Below are 7,376 nucleotides of genomic sequence, written 5' to 3'. Positions count from 1 at the left end.
GTGTGTGTGTGTGTGTGTGTTGTGTGTGTGTGTGTTGCTGGGACTGAACCCTGGGTCTTTGCACTGAACTATATTCCCAGCCCTTTCAGGATTTTGTTTGGCTGTTGTTGTTAGGGTTTTTTGTTTGGTTTTTTTTTAAGGCTCTGGGATATCCTTGTCTCTCTCCCTTTTTTTTAACCAGGGATTGAACTCAGGCCCTTGTGTTTGCCAGGCAGGCACTTATTCTACTGAGCCATCTCCCCGGGCCTCTGGGATGGCCTTGAACTCACCAGGTAGATCAGGTCTCAGACTAGCAGCGCTGTTCCTGCCTCAGCCTCCCCAGCGCTGAGATTGCAGGTCCGTGTCACCGCGCCAAACTCCACAAATCTACATTTTCCTGGTGCGGACTAGCCAGTGGCACTGTCCTCCCTCCCGCCCTCCTCGCACCCACAGGGTGAGGTCCGTGAGGGTCTGGCGCCATCCCCTTCCTGGAGTTGTCCAGGTTTGCTCATCCTCACTGCGTCCCGAAGCTCAGGCCTCCGCTTAACGCTGCGCTTGCGGTGTTATGTATTTTGGCATCTGATAAAGGCTAAATTAGAAACACTGACGGCGGCATCACCACATTTACTTTGGCTTCAACTTTGCAGACTCTCCCCTCATCTTATGGCTCGGCCTCAGTACCTAGAATTCTTGTTCAAATCAGGGGATGAAAAGGAAAGGGAGCTGAGCCATCTTGGTTGAGTTGGCAGAGAGTGGAAGGAGGAAAGAAAGGACTATTGTTACTTTCAGCCTAAGTAATGGTTCCAGAGGGAAGGGAAACGGCCACAACCATTAACACAGTGGCACATCCCAGGCTCAGCCTCAACAGCCACCAAACCAGTCTTGGATATACAAGGTATGGCGAAGAAGATGTTACCTGCCGGAAGTTCTGAGCTGAGAACGCCAGAATGAGTTCATGAATCTTTTTCATCTCAAAAAAAGATACAAAAAAAGTCAAAACAAGGAGAAGAAAAAACAAATGGGTAGGAGAAACTTTAAGGATAGAAGCGTTCTAAAATCAGATTAATGTGATTTTGCATAAACTGAAAATTCACTGAGCTACAATTAAAATGGAAACTTCTTCTGGGTGTGGTGGCACATGCCTGTAATCCCAGCACTCAGGAGGCTGAGGTAGGACGACTGCAAGTTCAAGGCCAGCTGGGGCTATATAGTCAGACCCTGTCTCAAAAGACCAAAAACCACAACAAAAAACTATAATGGGAATGTTGTACTACATTAATAATACTTAAGAAACTGTTAAATAAAAATTAAAACAAGCCAGGCATGGTGGTACACATCTGTAATCCCAGCCCTTCAGAGGCTGAGGCAGGAAGATTGCTGGAGTTTCAGGCCAGCCTGGACCACATAGTGAGTTCAAGGCTCAGCCTGGACTATACAGCAAGATGTTGACTCAAAAAGCAACAACAACAAAATAATAAAACAAAAACAAAACCAGGACAACTCTAAATGATTCCCCAGATCAAAAAGGGTAAAGGTGAGGTGGGATAGGAGGTAGTGGGGAGGTATCTACCACAGAGTCAAGGTCAGCCTCATATCCTCAGTCTGTGAACCAACAAAAACTGACAGGCTGGAACCTGGGAATGTGCAGCCCAATGCTCAAGCACTTGCCTAGCTAGCGTGTGCAAGGCCCTGCATTTCATCCCTAGCACCACAAAGAAAAAATAAGTCAATGTCCCAAGCCACGAGGAAATGAATCAAATCACTAAAGGATAAACGATAGCAGCTTCAGTAGTTTCCATCTCTTTGATGTACAATTGTCATTGCCACAATTGCTTTACAGTAATTTGTATGCTTATCTTTCAGTCCTTCTAGGCTGCCTGTCCCAGAAGGCAGGGACAGTGATCAGCCATCTGCTTATCTAGTGCACAGTCCCTCGCATACCCAAAGAGGTAGCCCTTCAGTAAGTTATTTGTTCATTTTATTTATACTTATTTGTACTTATTTATACTTTTGACAGGTAAATGTATTCATATTGCTCAAAATTCAGAAATTAGTTAAGAGTATTAGTGAACAGAGCTGGTGAGATGGCTCAGTGGTCTAAAGCACCTACTTAGAACAAGCAAAGCTAAGCAAAGCACAGGGACCGCGGTTCGATCCCCCGCCCCCTGGTGGGCTGAGCTGGCCACACACAAAATAAATAAATAAAAAAAATCTTTGAAAAAAAAAAAAAAGAGAGAGTATTAGTGAACAGTTCTCCTTCCTAAGCCACTTAAGTGCCTGGTTTCTTACTTAGAAGTATTTTTAAAAATTATTTATTTATTTGATATAGGGTCTTGCCCCATAGTTCAGACTCACAGAAATCCTCCTCAACCTCCCCAGCACTGGGATTACAGGTGTGTGCCACCACGCTTGGGTTCAGGCAGCATGGCAGGCACTGGGTCCCAGGACCAGTATGGCATGTGGTACCAGGGATCAAACTCAGGTCTTTGCACCTGCCAGGCAGGCACTTAGACCACCGAGCCAGCTATATATATATATATATATATATATATATATATATACACACACACACACATACTCTAATACAATAATAGTGTATTTCTACTAGGTTGTGTATGTTTCTTGGATTTCAGGGCATAGCTGAAGTAAACAGGCATGTACAGCACAATGAGATTAATCCTGGTGATCTCAAGAGAAGTTGGCTTGTCATTTCTAATCCTGGTCTCTGCTAGCCTAGGCCTCTGAGGAGGTTCAAGGTGGTGAGTCAGGGAGCATCACAGCTTGGGTTGAGGGTGATCATCTTAGCAAAAATATGCAACTGTGTACAATCCCTCCAATTGTGAAGCCACGCCTAAGGGAGGCGTAGCGTGGACAAGGCCAAGCCATCTTCTGAGTGTAGGGTGTCACAGCAGGCAATTATACAAATCTCAGTGGTCAGCACAGCTCTGGTGCATTCCAAGAATCCTGAATAAATGAGTGAATGAGCAAATTACTTCCTGCATAACTGTTCTCAACATTTATCGACCGGAAATCACCAAATGATGTAAATACTGCTTTTGATAACTAATATAACATTACTGTATCTATCTATATCCATATATGGGGTTGGTTTTGCAATCTCTAATGGATGTGGAGGGTATCCTCATAGCAGTACAGAAGGATGTCCCCATGTGACGGTGGCCCAGAACAGTGAGTTTGATCCTGAGGGGGGAGGATGATAGAGGGTAGAGGCAGACATGGTCCAGCATCAGGAGGTAGAGCCCATGGATGACAAGTAGGTTATCCACAGAGGGAATGAGACCAACATGGGCCACTGGCCTATGGAGATGAGGGGCGACCCAGGGTGAGGTGTAGGAGCCAGAGCAGGTAAGGAAGGCATATGTGTGAGGATTGGCTAGCATGGGATGCTGGAGCCCAAGCAGAAGATGTTAGGTGATGGGACAGCCCAGCACAATATGTCAGAGACCAAGCAGAGTAATACAGATGTCCCCATGGAGAAGTAGCCTGGAGTTGGGTGCTGAAACCTGAGTAGGGTAAGGAGGACATTTTTAATCTAAATAGTCTGGGGTGAGACTAGGAAAGAAGGGGAGGTGTCCAAGCAGGGAGGAAGCCTGGTACAATGTGTCAGATCCTGAGTCATTTGTGTGGTCATTTATGCAGAAATGGAGTTGGTAATCATTACAGGAGTGTTACGAAAGTATTGTGGCTGATGTCTAAATGCCCTTCCCAAAGCCTCATGAACTCAGAACTGGGGATTTTGGTGACTGGAGGATGTGGTACTGATCAGTGGACCTGTCCAATAGGAGTTTTTTAGCTAATGTGATGTTGGGAGGTGAAGCCAGGTTGAAGGTAGTGGGGCACTGGGAGCCTGGCCTGGAAGGATCTACCTCCTTCCCTCCTTGTTCTCTCTCTGCTTTCCCACTGCCAGGCCATGAGTAACAATCCTCCACCATGCACCTTGGCATGACCCTCTGCCATGCTGTCTGGCCTTGGAGCTAGCCAACTATGGACAGAAACACCTACAAACCAGGAGCCAAAATACACCTCTCTTTCCCTAAGTATAGGTATCGGGTATTTTGTCCCAGAAATGAAGAAAGTAACTAAGACAGGAAGATCGGCTATACATAGACAAACTGATCAAATAAGGAATTAACGTGAAGAATAGTAAGAGCCAGGGTATATTTGGAGCAAAAAAGCCCTGCAGAAGGCACATATGAGGGCCAGTGAGATGGCTCAGTGGAATAAGCGTTTTCCTGGCAAGAGCAAGGGCCTGAGTTCAATCCCTGGTTCTGAAAAAAAAAAAAAAGCACATTTGGTCAGAGTTGGGGATTTCTGAAGGTAATTAGAAGACAGGGCTCTTCGATGAGTCATAGCTAAATTAGAAGACATAGGTCAGGGGGCATCCCTTGAAGGGTGTGTGTGGCGGCCAGCCCTTTCCCCTTTGGCTCCCTGACTCCTACAAGGTAAACAGTTTGCTCTGCCATGCGCCTTCACCATGTTTCTGCCTTGCAACCAGCGGGCCATGGAATGAAACCTCCCAAACCATAAACTAAAATAAACTTTCCCTCCCTTGAGTTGTGTGTGCAGGTATTTTGTCCCAGCAAATCATAGGTGACCAATATAAAAAATTGGTATGAGAGAAGTAAGAGTCATTTCTGTGACTATGCCTGACCTCATGGTTCAGAAGCCTTTGGAACTGGTTTGCAGGAGGAGTTTTGAAAGGCCAGGAGATGCAGGCTAGAAAAGCACTAGAATGCTATGGGAAGAGTTTGCTGGGTAATTCTGGTCTCAACTTAGAAGACCAGGAGACAGTGAAGACTGTGTTCATCAAGTGCCAAATGGGAACAGAAACTGTCTTGGAAATTGAACTAGAGCTAACTCTAGCAAAGAATTTGCTTACATTTTATCCATATCCTACAACTTCATGCAAGGCTGAGTTTAAAAGGAATGGACTACTTGATTAGGCCAAGGAAATTTAAAGGTAGCACAACATTCAGGCAGTGGTCTGGGTATTACTGGCTGCTTCTAGCTAGATTTATAGTGAGAATCGAGAGGGGAAATGAGCCAGTTTGAAAACAGTTTGATTGGAAAAGCAGCACATGTAAAGTTGGGGTCAAAGAAAATGTGGTTATGAAAGAAATTAGTGCCACTAAAAGGAATCTAAGGGCCAGGGAGATGGCTCAGTAGAGTAAGTGCTTCCTTGGCAAGTACAAGGGCCTGAGTTCAATCCCTGGTTCCGCAAAAAAAATAAAAATAAAAATAAATAAATAAATAAAAGGAATACAAGTAGGCCACGTGTTATGGCTTTTATCTAGATGCGCCCCCCCCCCACCAAAGCTTCATGCAGTCCTGGGACGAAAAGTTCAGAGGTGGCTGGATCTAGAGTACGTGATGCTAGGATTAAGAATGTGATGCTGGGATTGATTGAATTAGGATTAAGGGTGCTCCACTCTGGGTGTGAGTGCTACCTGCCTTAGGTGGGTAGCCTGAATATGGTATAAGGGACAGAAAGAGGACTACTGTTGTCGCCGCTGGCCACTTGCTGCCTCCTGCCTTCTGCCATGAGCTGTTTGTCCTCCTCTTTGATGCCCCTCTGCCATGCCTCCCTGCCCTGGAGCCAGCCAACTAGGAACTGACGCCTCCACAGACTACAAGCTACAGGAAACCTTTCTCCCTTTAACTTTGGGTTTGGGTTATTTTCTCAGCAATGAGTAAAGTAGTTCAGACACCAGGTATGTGAGGACATTCCTATAATCCCATCAGCAGTCAGGAGGCTGAGGCAGGAAGATCAGGAGCTTGAGGCTAGCCTAGGCTACACAGTTCAAGTCCAGACTGGACTACACAGCAAGACCCAGGATCAATAAAAGAATACAAATAAATTTTAAAAAGAAAAAGAATCCAAGTACTTGGTATTGGGACTATAGCAAAGATCCCTTAAGTGTATCTCAGGAGACAGTGAGACCCCACCCATCATGGACTCAAGGGTATAAAAGTTTAAATTTTTCATTTGAGAAGAAAGTCCCTGTGTCCTCTGCTTGGGTGGACTGCCTAGGGAATTGGTTCCACAGGACTCACTTCACCATGCTCAGCCATCCAGGCACTCAGTTGACTACAGCTATGATCCAGGAGGACCTCTCTATGTTGAAGGAGACAAGATGGGCCTGGAATCAACAGGGGATTCTGGTTGGGCAGGTGTGCAGAATGTAAAGAGTTACAAGGTCATGAAGGCTTCCACCCAGATTTTAAAAGAATGCCTGTGAAGCCAGACAGTGTGCACTAGGCCAGAGTCCCTGCAGGTAACACCTGAGAGGGCAACACATACAGCTGAAGTGAAGCCAATGCTACAGTAGAGGTCTCTGGGAGTTGGAGACGCCAGGAAATGTGGATCATCTGCTGAAGAAAGTGACGGGTAAATAGAGTGCAAGAGAAAGGTCATGTGGGTTGCAAGTGACAAGGCTTTAGGGGAAGGGCCGCCCAAGCCGCTTGGAACTCACATCATGCAACCATCTGCCCTGGCTGCTGGACAGGGAGGATTTAATGTTTGTCCTGTGGGGTTCCAGTCTTACTTCGTCTGATTACTTCCTAATCCCCCATTCCTCTCTCTCTTGGAATGGGAATGTTTACTCTATACCACTGCATCTTGGGAGTATGTATTTGCACCGTGATTTTTCCTAGGGCTCACAACCAAGAGCTTGTCTTGAGTCTCAGGAGATTTCAGATGTGGACATTAGAGAAATGCTAGGACGGTTGCAACTTTGGGGAAGGAATTAGTACGTTTTCAGTTGTACACAGGGGGGTTATACCACGCAAGGCAGGATTATGACCTTCTTATTGTGTTTACTTGGATTTAAGTATGATTTAAGTAGATGTGATAGAACAGCTGACAAGGAGTAGGTTTGTGATGTTTAATCCTACTTGTTATTCTGACTATTTTAGGTAGTCTTGATCTTAGTCCAAATTAGTTTAGAACTCTATGGCCTAGGGCTTCCCTTGCTTTATCCTCCTGCCTCAGTCTCCTAAGCACCAGGATTATGGATGTGCAACACCAGACTAGGATTTCATGAGTCCCCCACTACTTCATTCCCCCAGAGGAACCCCCTCAAAATCACAAAGGTTTTGGGCTGGCGAGATGACTCAGTGGTCTAAAGCACCTACTTGGAACAAGCTTGGCAAAGCACAGGGACCGTGGTTCAATCCCCCAGCACCACATGCCAGCCAGCCTCGCGCCCTGGTGGGCTGAGCTGGCCACACACACATACACACACACACACACACAATATAAATAAATAAATAAATAAATAAATGTTAAAAAAAAAATCACAAAGGTTTTTGCAATGCTGGGTAGCCAAGCAACAGCAAATGGCAATCCCACCCCCATTACAACTAATCATATCTTC

This window comes from Octodon degus, unplaced genomic scaffold (assembly GCF_000260255.1).
Source record: "Octodon degus isolate 3935 unplaced genomic scaffold, OctDeg1.0 scaffold00012, whole genome shotgun sequence".
Taxonomy (NCBI): Eukaryota; Metazoa; Chordata; class Mammalia; order Rodentia; family Octodontidae; genus Octodon; species Octodon degus.
The sequence above is the reverse complement of the archived record's forward strand: the minus strand, read 5'-3'. Positions refer to the sequence as shown.